Here is a 15,724-nt window from a genome sequence, read left to right as displayed (position 1 = left end):
CTCTGTATCAAAAAAAAAAAAAAAGGTATATTTTGGGGTGGTATATTGTGGTCTTCTACAGTGATATTTTGGGATGGCATATTCTGGCCTCCTACATAGTCTTCTAAAGTGACTGTACCATTATGCATTCTACAAGCAATGAATGAGAGTTCCTGTGTTTTCCTCCAGGAATGGTTTGCCATGTTTTTGGAGTTTAACAATTTTCAAAGGTGTGCCGTGCTCGTTGTTCTTGTAATGTGCTATTCCCTAATGATATATGATGTTGATCATCTTTTTGTATGATCGTTTTCCATCTGTTTCTTCTTTGTTGAGGTGTCTGTTCAGATCTTTACCCATTTTTAATCGGTTGTCTTATTGATTTTTAAAAATTCTTAGTATATTTTTGATATAAATTCTTCTCCAGATATGTATTCTTGAAATACTTCCTATCAGCCCAAAGCTTCTCTTCTTGTTCTCTGAACATGGTCTTTCACAGAGTATGCATTTTTAACGTTATAAAACCCATGGAATTAATTTTTGCTGTGGATCAGCTTTTGGTGTGTGTGTGAAAACTCATCGCCAAATCAAAGGTACCCTAGATCTGGCATCTTTATAGTTTTGCATTGTAGGTCTGAGGACTATGTTGAGTGAATTTTTTGTGGAAGTTGTAAAATTTATGTCTACACTTATTTCATTACATATGTTATCCACTTAATTCTTTCCTCCCTCATTCTTTTTCTAAAAGACACAGGGTGGCAAGCCCCATCTCATATTTAATTTCCAGATCCTGGCACTGAATACTCTGAACTCAGAATTTAACTGGTTCTGCAGCACGGCCAGGAGGGGGCGCTCCCCGCCACTCTGTGTGTGCTGAGGGCTGCAGTGCCCGCGACGGTCAGCAGGGGGCAGAAGGCCTGTCCTGCCCTATGAACATTGAGGGCTACAGTGTCCAGGATGGCCACCAGGGAGAAGACCGCCCATCATGCCCTCTGGCCTCATGCCCTGCATGAGACCACGTGGCACCGCTAGGCCCTGCGAGAGAGAGGAGGCGGGACAGTCGTGCCCTGCTGGAGAGGAGACATTGCCCCCCAGCACTGCATGAGAGGAGGCGGGAACCCCGAGCCCTGCGTGAGGCGGTGGGGCCGCCACACCCTGGTGTGAGAGGGGGCGGGGCTGCTGCGCCCTGGGTGAGAGGAGGTGGGGCCCAGCGCCCTGCATGAGATGCTCTGTACACAGGCACAACGGCCCACAGGTGACACTTTCCACACTGTATGCCAACCCTCGAGTATCCCACAGCACGTGCCATACTCCCCAGGTGACCCTTTGCATATAGACTACAATAGTAAATGCAATTTTTAAAAAGGATAACATTCAAAGTCCCAGAAAATCTACGTAGCACCTGGGAGAAATATGTGCCAACTTAGATAGAAAACTTAGTGAAAACACAAATAAAGGCCCAAATCAATGGAGAGCTATACTCTATTCATAGATATAAAGACACAGAGTCCCAAAAATAATAATTTCCTCCAAATTAATAAATAATCAAAATTAAACAGGGTTATAACTAGAAATTTAAATCTGATCTTAAAATTAATATTAAAGAACAATGAGCCAATAGGACAATGAAAATTGGAGAGACAAGAAAAATGAGGAGAAGAAGGAAGTAGGGAAGGAAGAGCATAAAAAGAAGAGGAGAAAATTGAGGCGAGAGAGTTTGGCTTGTGAAATACCCAGTATAATTTGAAGTTATAATAAAAAAAAACAATGTAGTGTTATGCATGTTTATATAATTAGACCAGTGACTTACAATAGAGGGCTGAAAGAGTCATCCACCCACGCTTGTAAATTCAGTGTGTGACAGAGGCAACACTTTTCATCAGTTGGCAAATATGGTGGAACCATTGGCTCTCCACATGGAAAAACAAAAAGTTAGATTGCTACCTTACAAAGGCCCCCAAATGTTCCAAGGGATCTTTGAGGTATGTTTCTTTGTCTTTTCTTTTAATTTGGGAAATGGATATGTTAAAGAATAATAATTATTATTATATTCAATAGAATTAACTCTATCAAAATTCTACCATTCACCTTAATAAAAGGAGAGTTATTCATATGTGGGAAGCCACTGTGTATCTTTTTCTGAAGTCATTGAACCAAAAAAAAACTTCTACCAAACAAATCCCACGTTGACTGTCATCATTTTCCTTGCTTTTCCTTTTAAAGTTTTTACTCTATAAGACTATCTCATTGAGATATTTTGTTAATTTCACTGTTTCTATAATATATGTGGAATTATTCTGGATTCATTCTTGGTAACTTGTGTTCCATGTGAAACCTTCTGTTTGGAGAATAATCCTTGTTTGCACATGAAGCTGTAGTTCATCAGCAATTCTATAGAATGACATTGCATGAATAAATCAGAATATCTTTATCCAATTTTTGACTAGGTACACATCAACAGGGCTCCCGTGAGTATTACTCTAGATGTTTCCTGGTCACATGTGCCCTATCTTCTCTATGATACAGAGAATATGCTTGTTCCTAAATTATGCTCATGTTTATTTATATCCATTTATGCTAAATTGTTTTCCAAACAGTTCTATAAATTCACCTGCCATATCAGCAGTGTGTGTGTAAGAGTTTTCATCCTAGCCAACGCGATGATCAGTTTTTTAAGTTTCCTGAATCTGGTAAGTTTGAAATTGTATCTTGCTTCATTTTTTATTTTGTATTTCCTTGATTGATAATGAGGATATATTGTCAAATGCATATTAAGCATATTAAACAGAGATATTCTGTAATAGCAATATTTTGCCAATCATATGTGCTACAAATACCTTGTCCTGTTTGAAACTTTTTTTAACCCTGTTTATGGTATCTTTGTAAACTTTTTATTATGGAAAATGTGAAATAAATATAAACAAAAACACAAAGAATAGTATAATATATACTCACTACCCTGACTCAAAAATCATCAACTCATGTGCAGATCTTGTTTCTTTTATACCTACTACCCCTCCCACCTTAAGTTGATTATCCCATTAATAATATCCCTTCATCAATAAAAAGTCAATATGTTTCTGTCAAATGTAGAGACTTTCCTTTTTAAATATAATCACAGCAACCTTATTACATCTAAAAATTTAACCATATTAGATAAACAGCAAGTACTCAGTGTTGGTGTTTTCCTGAGATATATATATACACACTGGTGTTTTCCTGAGATACACACACACACACACACACTCTCATTTCAGTTTCTTTGAATCTAGTCCAAATACAGCACATACATTGTGATTGGTTGAGATGTCTTTTGAAAGAATGTCCACACATCCCAACTAGTTGGGGGCAGCCTGGGTTGTCACCATTTCACTTTGTTTCCTAGTACTATCCACAGTGACCTGAGTTATTTTTCAATTGCTATACATTTAATAATGCATATTTAGACATATTTAATGTGTTTCAATATCTTGCAGTTATACTTACCGGTGATCAAACTGTCCTGTGTTTGGCAAATGGGAGTCTACTTATTCTGGTTCCTGTGTCTTTTGACATGATCCTCCTCATTGTAAGGCTGGTGGCAGGCACCCCCCCCTACCCTAACGAAAAAAGAAGAAGGCCTTCCTATTCCTCAATACCTGCCCTAAAGCTGAAACAAAGAAATTCCTCACTCTTCATGCCAAAACCTTCCTGCCGGAGAAACTCCCATCCTGCAGCCCTAAAAACACCTATAATAAGCCCACTCAGACTTCTGGGTGGTGTGACTTCTCTGGTCCCACTCTGTGGGACTGTGAAGCTCGCCCGGGTCCCTCTCTTGGGACTCGTTACCCTCACCTGGGAACAACCCACTAAAGCCTCTTTACTTATCCCTTTCAACTCTGCTCATCATTCTTTCTCTGGTGCCGGCCACTCCAAAAAACCTTACATTTGGTGCTGAAGCCCCGGAGGGGTGTTTGGCTGTGCCAACTCGCTCTGGGGCATTTGGCTGTGACATCCCCTTCTGCAGACTCTCACATTCCAGACCGGGACCTCTGCTTGCTACTTTTGAGTCCCTGATTGATGATCTCAGCCTGGGTGAGTCACCCTGTGTTATCCCAACTCGGATCCCCCACTGGGAGTCGCTGTTCCCTCCGGGAAGCTGTTCCCTGTCCATTAAACTGTGGGCCCACGTCGGAGGCTCCTCTGTTCCAGGGGCTGAGGCTATTCGGGGATGCCTGAATTCCTCTCACCCCTTTCCGTTTCAGCACTCTAGTCTTGGGCAGAGATGTCCTCCTAGACTTTTGCTGCCTCCATAGCCAGGAAGCTGTTCCTGGCTATTTCCCCATCCGGGCTGAGGCGACATGGGTAACCAAAATTCCTAAATTCCCCATGAGATGTCCCTGGGGTGTCTGCTGGCCAATCCGAAGGCCCTAGATTTAGACATCCGGCCCAAGCACCTCATTCTGTACTGCAATACTGCCTGGCCAATGTACAAATTGGACAATGGCTCCCAATGGCCTGAAAATGCCACTTTCGGTTTCAATATTCTACAAGAACTTGATAACTTCTGTCACAAAACCAGCAAATGGTCGCAGATCCCATATGTCCAAGACTTTTTGTGTTTGCACTCTTGTCCTTCTCTCTGACCTGCCACCCGGCACAAGTCCACCTTGTGCTGGATCCCCCACCACCCTCCACCTCTTCTCCCTCTAACTCTCCACCGGATGTCTCTTCAGATGCCCCTTCTGCTTTCTCCGATCCACCCGAGTCTCTCAGCCCTCCCCCCACTCGACCTCCACCATACCTGGATGCACCCCCTCACCCTTCCGTGCCACCCAGCTGCTCACTGCCGACATCTCCCATCAGCCAGCACACTCGCTCCCACGCAACCCCCTCAGACCAGCCCCTCCTCTGTCCGTTACGGGAGGTGGCAGGCGCCGAAGGGTTGTACGCGTACATGTTCCCTTTTTCCTTTCTGACCTTTCTCAGATCGAAAAGCGCCTAGATTCATTTTCTAATAACCCTACAGCCTACACCGAAGAGTTCCGTTACGTGACACAGGCATATGACCTTACCTGGCATGATATTTTTGTTATACTACCCTCTACCCTTACCACTGATGAAAGGGAGTGCGTCTGGGCAGAGGCTCAGGAACATGCTGACAATGCCCATCTTACAGACCGCTCTATGCCAGTGGGGGCCGAGGCTGTCCCTCCCAAAGAGCCAGAGTGGGAAAACCAACTCGACACCCCAGCTGGCCAGGAGGGCAGGAAACGGCGGGACTGCATGTTGCAGTGTGTCCTTGCCGGCCTCCAGGCCGCCACCTACCATGTTGTAAATTATAATAAACTCAGCAAAATCACTCAAAGGGCAGACAAAACCCCCACGGCCTTTCTCAGCCACCTTACAGACACCCTTATCCAATATATCCACCTAGATCCTACCTCCCCTGTGAGGACTACTGTCCTTACAATCCACTCACCTAACAACCCACTCATCTCCAGATAGCAGGAAAAAAACTCAAAAAAGCAGAGGAGGGCCCTCAGACCGCTATCCAAGACCTGGTAAACATGGCATTTAAAGTCTTTAATTCCCAAGATGAACAGACAGAGACCCAAGAGGAAGCCCATGTCCACCAAAAGGCACGCCTACCAGCTCAAGCCTTGCAGCCCTGAGGCCAGCAGGACCTGCGAAGCCATTGACCTGGTCTAAGGTGACCAGCCACACTCCTCCAGGCACCTGCTTTAAGGGTGGCAAAGAAGGTCACTGGGCCAAGCGGTGCCCACAGCCACGTCCACCCACCACGCCTTGCCTGGAGTGTAGTCAAGAGGGAAAGTGACTACACCTTGGAACAGAAGTATGGAGGGTCAGTCCTTCCATCCCTAGACCTGCCGACGGCAACTTTGGCTCTGGCTGCTAAAGACTAAAGAGGCCCTGACTCAGTGACCCCAATAACCCTCGCAGAACCCAGGGTAACAATCAAGGTAACAGGTAAGGCAGTGTCCTTCCTGGTTGACACAAGGACTACCTACTCTGTCCTGCCTTCGTTTTCAGGCCCTACCTATCCTTCCCAGGTGTCAGTCATAGGTATTGACAGCAATCCCTCTCGACCCCCCACCACTGGTCCCCTAACCTGTCTAATAGATGACCATCCCATCACCCATTCCTTCCTTATCATGCCCTCCTGTCCTGCTTCACTATTGGAAAGAGACCTATTAACCAAGCTGGGCACCACCCTCCACTTTTCCTCCAGGACCTCAAAGACACTTTCTATACCATTCCTTTAGACCCAGCCAGCTACAATCTCTTTGCCTTTATGTGGGAAGATCCCAACACAAACACGTCTTGACACCTCACTTAGACTGTCCTGCCCCAGGGGTTCAGGGACAGCCCCAACCTCTTTGGTCAGGCTCTCGCCCAAAATCTTCTTCAATGCCCCTTACAGCCAAGCATTGTCCTCCAATATGTGGATGATTTATTACTCTGCAGGCCCTCATACTCCAACAGCCACACACACACTGGCTCTCTACTCAACTCTCTTGCCTCTAAGGGCTACCAGATGTCCCCCTACAAAGTTCAGCTGTCTAAGCCTACTGTCACATACCTTGGACTTAGTCTCACCCCCACTTCCCATCATCTCACTGTTAATCACCAGCAGGTCCTTCACGACCTCCAGCCTCCCACCACTGCTGAACAAATTCTATCCTTCCTCAGGTTCGTTAGTTTCTTCCGACACTGGATCCCCAACTTTTCTCTCCTTGCCAAACCCCTCTATGAGGCAGCACGTGATGCCTCTGCTGGCCCTCTGTGGAACCCTCAGGCTGTCTGCCACAGGTTCCTAAAACTTTGCGACTCACTCTTACAAACACCCCCTCTAAGACTCCCTCATCCTGAAAAACCCTTTTATCTCTACACAGATGAGCGCCAGGGCCTGGCCCTCAGTGTCCTCCCCCAAACTCTGGGACCTGCTCCCATTTCCACCCCAGTAGACTACTCATCCGAACAGCTGGACACCATGGTCCGTGACTGGCCACCCTGTCCCTGCGCCTTAGCTGAGCCACTACTCTCACCAGGAAGGCCCTTAAATTCTCCCTGGGACAGAACTTACATGCCTTCTCCACCCACTGTTTACAGGACTGTGACATTTGTGCCTCTTTTAACCCTCAAGGGGACATCAAACCCCCCATCCCCCCCATCAGATATGTAGTCACCTCCCCAGACAAGACTGGCAGGTCAATTTCACTCATATGCCACCTCACAGACATTTCAAACTTAGGTATGGCTGGCCTTTTCTCATTAGGCCTTTTCTCATTAACCATTATCTTCCAGCCCAGCCCCCACCTTTGGCCTCCTATTTCCCATATCTTTCTCTCCTCAGACAATTTCTCCATGCCCACGTGGACCAATATCTGCCTCAGCTGCCAAAAACCGACTGTAATGTCTCTCACACTGGTGTACAGCCCTGCAACTCAACATCATCATTTACCTAATCTTTCTCTTTGCCCCCTGTCTTTTACAATTTCTCCAACGCCGCCTGCAGAAACTATCCAGAGTGGCAGTAAATCAGATACTTCTTCACCCTTACTCTCCCTTTCCAGTCATCCCCCCACCAGCTGACTCCGGCCCATAGCTCCCACTATGTCCCTCCAAAGCAGGAAGTAGCCAGAAAGACCACGGCGCCCTATTATCACTAAAAGGCTGGAATGTAAGGCTGGTGGCGGGCACCCCTCCCTTCCCTAATGAAAAAAGAAGAAGCCCCTCCTATTCCTCAATACCCGACCTAAGGCTGAAACAGAGAAATTCCTCACTCTTCGTGCCAAAACCTTCCTGCCAGAGAAACTCCCAACCCCCAGCCCTAAAAACACATATGAGCCCACTCAGACTTCTGGGTGGCGCGACTTCTCTGGTCCCACTCTGTGGGACTGTGAAGCTTGCCCGGGTCCCTCTCTTGGGACTGGTTACCCTCACCCGGGAACAACCCAATAAAACCTCTTTACTTATCTCTTTCAACTCTGCTCATCTTTCTTTCTCTGGTGCTGGCCACTCCAAAAAACCTTACAGTCATGTCTGATATCACAGCATCCACGCTTCCCAATATAAGAAGCGTACATTTCCTGCCCCAGACTTGAAGTCAGCCTGTGTCTCCAGTAAGTCTTAGGACCATTTAATAACAATGGTTTGTTGAGACCACGATCTAGATGCTAGTGAAATTCACTACTACTGGGTTTGTACTTATTTCTCAGCATTTTCCATGGAAAAACTAAAAAAAAAAAAAATCATATTAAAGAAAACTACATTGAGTTTCCACTGATAAACCAAATTCAAACTGAGAACTAAGAGATTTTTACTCTACTTTATCGATTTTACCTCTTTCTCTCACACCCAAATTCCCAGTTCTCAAAGACACCGACATCATTTCTTCTTTGCATTAACCCACAGAAAAATCATATCCATTCACAATATAACTGTGGACTACTTACTTCTGCATGAAGGATGAAAGGCAAGGCAGGAACTTTTTACGTTTTTGGCTCCACTGTGAAAATCTAAGAGCTTCTGTCAGCCGAAGCCAGTCTGCTCGTGTCCAAGGAGCTCTGAGCCATGTCACACTCCTCTGGAATATTTCCCTGGGCCTTAATCTAAGCTCCTGCAGTTTGTAGAATCTGCTAAGTCACACATTGTCCTCCATTTGTGTCCTCCGTGTTGTCAATCTATGTGATAGTGAGTCTTTGATTCTTGTTTTCATTTCTATATGTATTTCTCCTAAGATCTGGATCTTTAATAAGTAGCAGCTCCTGAGCAAGGCTTTGAAGGATATGGGGCTGCGGGATGGCACGGGGGTGGTGGGGGACGCTGGGCAGGGAGGGACGTGTAGCAGCTCAGCCTCTTGAGGTGTCTGAGGACAGCTGCCATCATCTAGGGCCATACCACCCTGAACACACCCAATCTCATCTGATCTCGGAAGCTTAGCACGGTCGGCCCAGTTACTACTTGGATGAGAGACCACCTGGGAACACCAGGTGCCCCTAGGCTTTTGCCTCTTCTTTTGGCCCGCTCACCCACCAGTGGGGGCAAGGGGGGGAAGGGGGGGCCTCCACCCTCCCCACCCACCCTGGCTCCTGCTGCCACCCTGGAGAGAGTGTCAGGAGGAAGAAAGGTACTGCTGCTTGGTGCTGCAGCGTGACCCTAACCTGGGCACATACTGTGCAAAGAAAGCATGGTGAGTGGTCATTGTGGTCAATGGAGCTGTCTGCCTGCCTCTTTCTCTCCCTCTGTCTCTCTCTCTTTCTCTCTCTCTCTCTCTCTCTCTCTCTCTCTCTCTCATTCTCTTCCTGGCCTCCCTTCCCCTTACCTTGCCCCAACCATGGGCTGCATTTCTGATTCAGGCCTTTTTAGGAAAACAAGTTGCCCAACTAGAAGCCTCTCATTGCCCGGCGGAAGTAAAAAGAGAATAAACCATAGTCTCATGGCCACTACCCTCACCCCACCTCTGAGCTCCAGAAACACCTACCCAACCAAGACAGCACCTGAGAAACCAGCGGTCAGATGTTTGCCCTATGACTCTTGGCAACCTGGAGAGCATGAGGCCTCTTTCCTGGGAGTAGCAGTTTGGGGGATAATCCTCACATTTAGGACTTGAGCCTTGGAAAAGCCCACCCCGGCCTCCAGCTGGCCCCACCTGCTTGACTGCAGCCTCATCCACCCTCTCTCCAGGCTCGGGCCTAACTCTCAGCCCCAGCCCCTGGCTCTAGAGATCTCCTCATGTCCCGCAGTCCAGATGGGCAGAGAATGGAAGAGCCGCCTGACAGGAGGAGACTGCGGGACAGCCAAGGCCTGGTCAGGGGAGCCAGGTCTGGGGAGGAAGTGGCTTCACCTCTCTCCAGGGAAAGGGCTGCCTGCTCCCCTGACCCTTCAGCCTTGGTGTCTGAAAACCCAAAGCTACTTCCCTCCCTAGAGCAAGTGCTGCAGAGGCGGGGGGACCTGAGAATGAGCCAGGTTGTCTCTGCATCTCTTCAAGTAGACTGTGACCATGGCCCTGGAACCTTGTATTGCCTTGCCAATGTCCACAGGTGAATCTAACAGGTAAGAGCAGAGACTGAGCAGTGGGCCAGGCATGAGACTTCAGGGGACCCTGGCAGGCTCTGCGTCCCTGTTGGTATCTTGGGTTCCCACTGACCCCTAGGATTAGACACAGGAACATTCAGGGGCCAGGGGCAGGAAAAAAGGATTTTTCTGAGGACTTTTGAATACATATACCATGATTATTTTGTGAGCAACCAAGTTATTTCATCATTTTAAGTCTTGCAACTAAGACTAGAGTTTTAAAAAATGCCTACTCTCCTCAAAATGCCCCATCCCATTAAAAATGTTTTTCTCTCTCCACTATTCCCTGTTTCTGGAAATGTTATCAGCTCTACTGAGGATCCTGCAACCTCAGCCCTGCACTCCTGCAACACAAAAGCTACTTGAGAAATAGTTATTCACATAGAGAGTTTAAACACAGTAAGAAGGAAAGATCAGGACATGGGCCTTCATTTCCAGAGAAGAGGGACCTGGGCTTGGCACAGAATTTTAGAGCATCACAACAGACTAATAATTTTCTCACGAGGAAACTAAAGCCCCAGATCCCTTAACCACTGAGACCACCGGCAAAGCAAAAGCCTCATACATGGTCCCAGGACTCCTCCAGGCCTGTGCTTCCCTCTCCATGCCACTCAGTGTCTCCTCTGAGCCACCAAGGTGAGTCACAGCACCGGGGCAGATCTGACTGTCTGTGGGAAACAGCTGTGATAACTGAAAAACTCTCTACCGGGCCCTGTCCCAGTGTCTCCCCATGCCCACCTCCCACAGGATCTGGCTCTATGTCAAGCCCTGCTCCTCTGGCTTGGCAGAGGCCCCCAGGCAAGTTGGGTGTGGAGGAAGTGCCAACATCACACTCTGAGGTCACCTCCTAGCCCTGTGTACCCTGATGCCCTGCCCCCACCCGGCTCCCTGCGTCCCTGTGAGATGTTCCATGAGCTCATAGTGCTGGCCATGACCTCACTGCTCCCTCTGCCTCCCCCACTCTCCATACGGATGAATCTTACCCACCTTTAACCTTCAAACTGGCCTCAAATGTCACCTCCTCCAGCCTCAAGTCCATTCGGAACCAACCTTCCTGCAGTTGAGAATGTGGAACGTTCCTACAGTCTCCCTTGCTCTTTCCGAGGACTCAGCCTCCCTCAGCGTGCCATTGTACCGCATCATCTATTTTCTCCACTGCTTAGCAAAGTGCCTTTGCTGCCAGAAGCCCATTGCATATGGCCAAGTGTCCATTGGATTTTCAGAAGCACTTAGGGGCAGGATGTCCTGGTCACTCATCTGTTTGCTTAACCTCACATCCTTTACTGTTACTTCCTCTGAAAAAAATAACTTCAATTCTCACAACTGTGATGCAAACTCATTCTTACAACTGTATGTTCCCTACTCTCAAACCAAAATGAATCAACTCAAAAAAATCACAAACTTCTGTGTGGTCTACTGGTTTTGGGGGAGACACCCAGAGGGCCAGACCTAAAGGTTTGCTGGGTTTTTCAAAATCTCTCCTAGTCTGAGAGTACCATTTAAAAGCCCAAATCGCACACATCTGTTCCAAAAGTGATTCCCAAATTACCTTGAATCTTCAAGGTATGTCTCACCTTTACAAGATGATAAACGATACAGGGAAAGTCAAAAAACCCAATCACTGAGGTAGGGGAAGAAGCAGACAGGCCAAGGGATTAATGGCAGCAGCACAGAGTAAGACAGAAGCAAAGTATCCCCCAGGCAGAGAAGCCTCAGACGCATGCGCAGCCGGGAGAGAGCAAGCTGGAGAGGGGTCTCGGCATTGTCTCACCTTCCTCTTGTCCAGTGGGGGGAGGTGCTACCCCATTGGGACGGTTAAGGTTGGACACCAGCACCTTCAGAGTGTCCTGAATCTATAGGAGATGAAAAGGGAAAAACAAGGGCAGGAGAGAAAGAAGTGGCTTAGAGACAGGCAAGAAGGTCAGGCATGGAAGAAGAGGTGGGCTCAGGGAAACGAAATGCTGAAGGAGGGAAATCAATACCGGGGCCTGCACCATCCTTCCAAAGGGCTACCTGCTGCTTTGCCAGAGGCAGAAACAAATAGATGGGAAAGTCTCCGAGTGATGCAGCTCTTTGTATGCCCATGGAAAAGTCTCCAAGTGACGCAGCTCCTCATAAGCTCGCGGGGCCCTTTCTTCAGGCCCAGGGTGCGGAGGAAATCTGGCAGGGCTCCAGACCTTTACCTCCATTTTAAAACCAGCCTTCCCCATGAGATTTCACTTGAACAAAGGGGGCTACAGCTAAAAAGTAAGTTTGAAAGACACCTATCGAATCCAACAACTTCAACTTATACAGGAGGAAACTGAGGCCCAGGGGAGGAAGTGATTTTTCTGATGGTACCCAGCAAGGTGGTGACAAAAATGGTCTCAAAATTCAGATCTTCTCCTAATCCTAGTGCCTGGGGCTCTCTGCACCACACCCTGCTGCAGAGACAGGGAGAGCGAGATGGCAAGTGGCTGTTCTCACTGGCCTCACTTCTCCTTGAGGCTGGGGATGAGGAAAATCAAATAGCAACTACCATTTATTGAATGTCTACCCTACACCAGGCCCTGAACTAGGAATTAATACAAAAACTACAAAGAAATAATCACGTAAGCTTCTATAAGTGCAAGTAGAACATTACCCCTGTATTGCAGGTGAGAAAGGAGAGGCCCAAAGAGACCAAACAATTTACCCTAAATCACACCCCGAGCAGAGGGAGAGGGAGGATTCAGACACTGAATTCTCACCCAGTACTCGACGCTTTTTCCACAATCTTAACCAGTACTCTTACTTCCTTCCCTTAAGCCCCTGTCCCCAGGGGCATGGCCACCCAAGACTCACATGCTCAGGTGGGCAGCAACCATCATCAGTAGCAGTTGCTTCAGAGCTACTACCATTTTTAACTTTTTCTTGTTGTTGTTTTTCTTCATATAAGATGATGGGAGGTTGTGTTTCAGTTGATACTCCACCAACTGTGGGAAGGAAAAGCAGTAATACTTGTGAGGACAGTGAGCTCTGCAGTCACATTCAGCCTTACAGCTATTTATTTATTCATTTTTTACTTTATACTTTTTACAAAAGACTCTCATTGTGTACACCATCTGATTTCATGCCACCCACAGCCATACAAGGTGTTGTAATGATCACTTGATGACTGAAATGGACAGATAACACGGCTTTTGAAAAAAAGCAATAATGGAGCCGGGCATAGTGGCACACGCCTGTAATCCTAGCACTCTGGGAGGCCGAGGCGGGCGGATTGTTTGAGCTCAGGAGTTCGAGACCAGCCTGAGCAAGAGCAAGACTCCGTCTCTACTAAAAAAATAGAAAGAAATTATATGGACAGCTAAAAAAAAAAAAAAATATATATATAGAAAAATTAGCAGGCCATGGTGGCGCATGTCTGTAGTCCAAGCTACTCAGGAAGCTGAGGCAGAAGGATTGCTTGAGTCCAGGAGTTTGAGGTTGCTGTGAGCTAGGCTGACACCAGGGCACTCTAGCCTGGGCAACAGAGTGAGACTCTGTCTCAAAAAACAAACAAACAAACAAACAAACAAACAAAGGCAATAATGGAATTTAAATTCAGTCTTCTGACACCAAGCTCCGGGGTTTTTTGCCATGAATCTGCAGCAGCTAGGGGGTAAAGCCAAAGGCAGAGGTACAAAACAAGCATTCAGTAGGCAGGAAGTGTGCATTGTGTGGCTTGGAATCAGACAGCGGGGCCCTTTCTTACACACCTGTTAGGGCTGCACCCCAGGACGTCCCCAACTTTTCAATGTATCCTAATGCAGAGGATGGTGAAGGCACATCCCTCGTGAATCCAGGACAAGCCAGGCAGCATTTCAGAGAGAAGACTATTATAATTTTACAAATCTATGCAAACTCCATCCGTAAGTAAATTAGTATTTTTTCTCTCTGAAGAAAATCAGGCAAAACTGATGCTGCAGAAAGACACCCCGTGTTAATCCCGTGGCACTCAGAGAACTCCAGGTTGAGAAGGGGATTTGGGGAAGATCAAGGCTGTGAAGTTCAGTTTCCCAGGATCTGTTCTCCAGAAGGTAAGTAGATCTCATGCCAGAAAGCACTGAGTGAAAGTGAGGTAGAGGACTCAGGAAAAAATTGTAAAGTCTCTCTGGAGAGTGGAAACCTGGGAGAAAACCAAACCAAACCCGCTCTCCCATTGCCACCGAGAGACACTGTCAATGATTTGAGCTTGTTGGTGAAGTGTAGGCTTTTCATTCTGCCAACGTCTAAGTTAAGGGAGTAAGGGAGGCGGAAACCTCTCAGTCCTAAATTCCATAGTCCTTAGTCCCCTTCCAGCTGGAAATTTGTGCTACAGAGAAACCAGAAAGTGAGTGAAAAGGCTTAGAGGGGTATTGGGTCCTAAGATCAAAGGCCAGGCTCTCCGCAGTAATGACAGTTCCCGTGGGGCGGGGGGTGACATAACTACATTCCACTCCTCCATCCCTAAGCCCTAGTCTCTGCTCCGTGGAGGGGGAGGGGAGCACGGAGCAGGGACCCAGGTCCTTGGAGACTGGAGACCCCAGAGCCCAGGGAGGGTGGGTTTGGGACAGTAGGAGGCCAGGTATGAGTCCAGAGCAGGGAGCCCCTGGAGTCCCCAGCCCAAAGTCACCCTGGGGCAACTGGCAAGGGCGGGGGCTGGGCTGCTGAAGGGGCGGGGCTGTCTGAGAAGACTTGGATGAGGGGAGCCAAGGGGCGCTGTGGGGACAGCCCTGCGTGTCTCAGGAGTGGCACAGACTGTGGCCATCGTCCTGCCATGGGAGGGAGCCTCGGGCTGGGTCGGGAGCCGCCACCGGCACGTTTTACCTTTTTCCTGGCCCTGGCCAATTTTTTCTGTCAGGTGTCTACCGACATCCTGTGGGGGGGGAGGATAAACACGGGATCTACAGGATCGCATGGCGACATTGCTTCCGCTAAGGGCTGGGTAATCGCCTCTGCTGGCTACTCCGCACAAGTGCAACTGAGCCAGAGCAGGCGCTGCCCGGGCAACACTAGGAAAACACCTGCGTGGGCGTGGCCCAAATGCTCCCAGCCCATTGGCCAATGAGAAAGATGAAAGGAAAGGGGCGTGGCCAGGCAGCTACAGGGGCTGGGCGAGGCAGTGGCTCACAATGTAAGCAGTGCACATGCGCAGTCGCTGTCCCCGCCCACTCGGCAGAGGTCTGGGCTTGATCTTGCTGGGTGCGCGCAGCTTTCAGTGCCACCATTCATGGCCTCCTTCAAAGAATTCTAGTCTACCTGATGGACTCCAGAGTCCACTCTCCAGCCCCCGCCCTGGACCCTCCCGCGCCACTGAACCCGCGACCCGGGGACCTCGGACCTCAGGGCTCAGGAGGTGGGCGAGGAACGGACAGCAGGGGGAAAGCGCATCATTTCACAGTCCCTTTCCTGACGCTTCGCAGCCCGCCCCGACTTTCCTGTCCCAGAAATCATCTCCAGAGACCCCCACCCAGTCCTCCAGACGCTCCCTCTCTCAGAACCCCCCTTCCTCAAACGTCCCTTCCCTGATCCTGGAGTGTATCTGCCCCCTTCCAGGCTGGTCCAGCCCCGGGCACTCCTGCCTCGCAGCTGCTCTTCCCTGGACCCCGCAGTACCCCTTTCCTCTGAGAGCAGGCTCTGGGTCCAACCAGCCTCTGCCCTGGGATTCCTCTCTGGGACTGAACCC

At 48.4% G+C, this 15,724-nt stretch overlaps 1 pseudogene; it reads left to right on the top strand.

The window, feature by feature from the left end:
- The first annotated feature begins 8,867 nt into the window (after positions 1 to 8,867).
- Positions 8,868 to 8,984, top strand: LOC123624870 (annotated as a pseudogene).
- The last annotated feature ends 6,740 nt before the right edge of the window (positions 8,985 to 15,724 follow it).

The sequence above is a fragment of the Lemur catta genome, chromosome 19 (genome assembly GCF_020740605.2).
Source record: "Lemur catta isolate mLemCat1 chromosome 19, mLemCat1.pri, whole genome shotgun sequence".
Taxonomy (NCBI): Eukaryota; Metazoa; Chordata; class Mammalia; order Primates; family Lemuridae; genus Lemur; species Lemur catta.
Note: the sequence above shows the minus strand (reverse complement) of the source record. Positions and strands in the feature narration are given on the sequence as shown.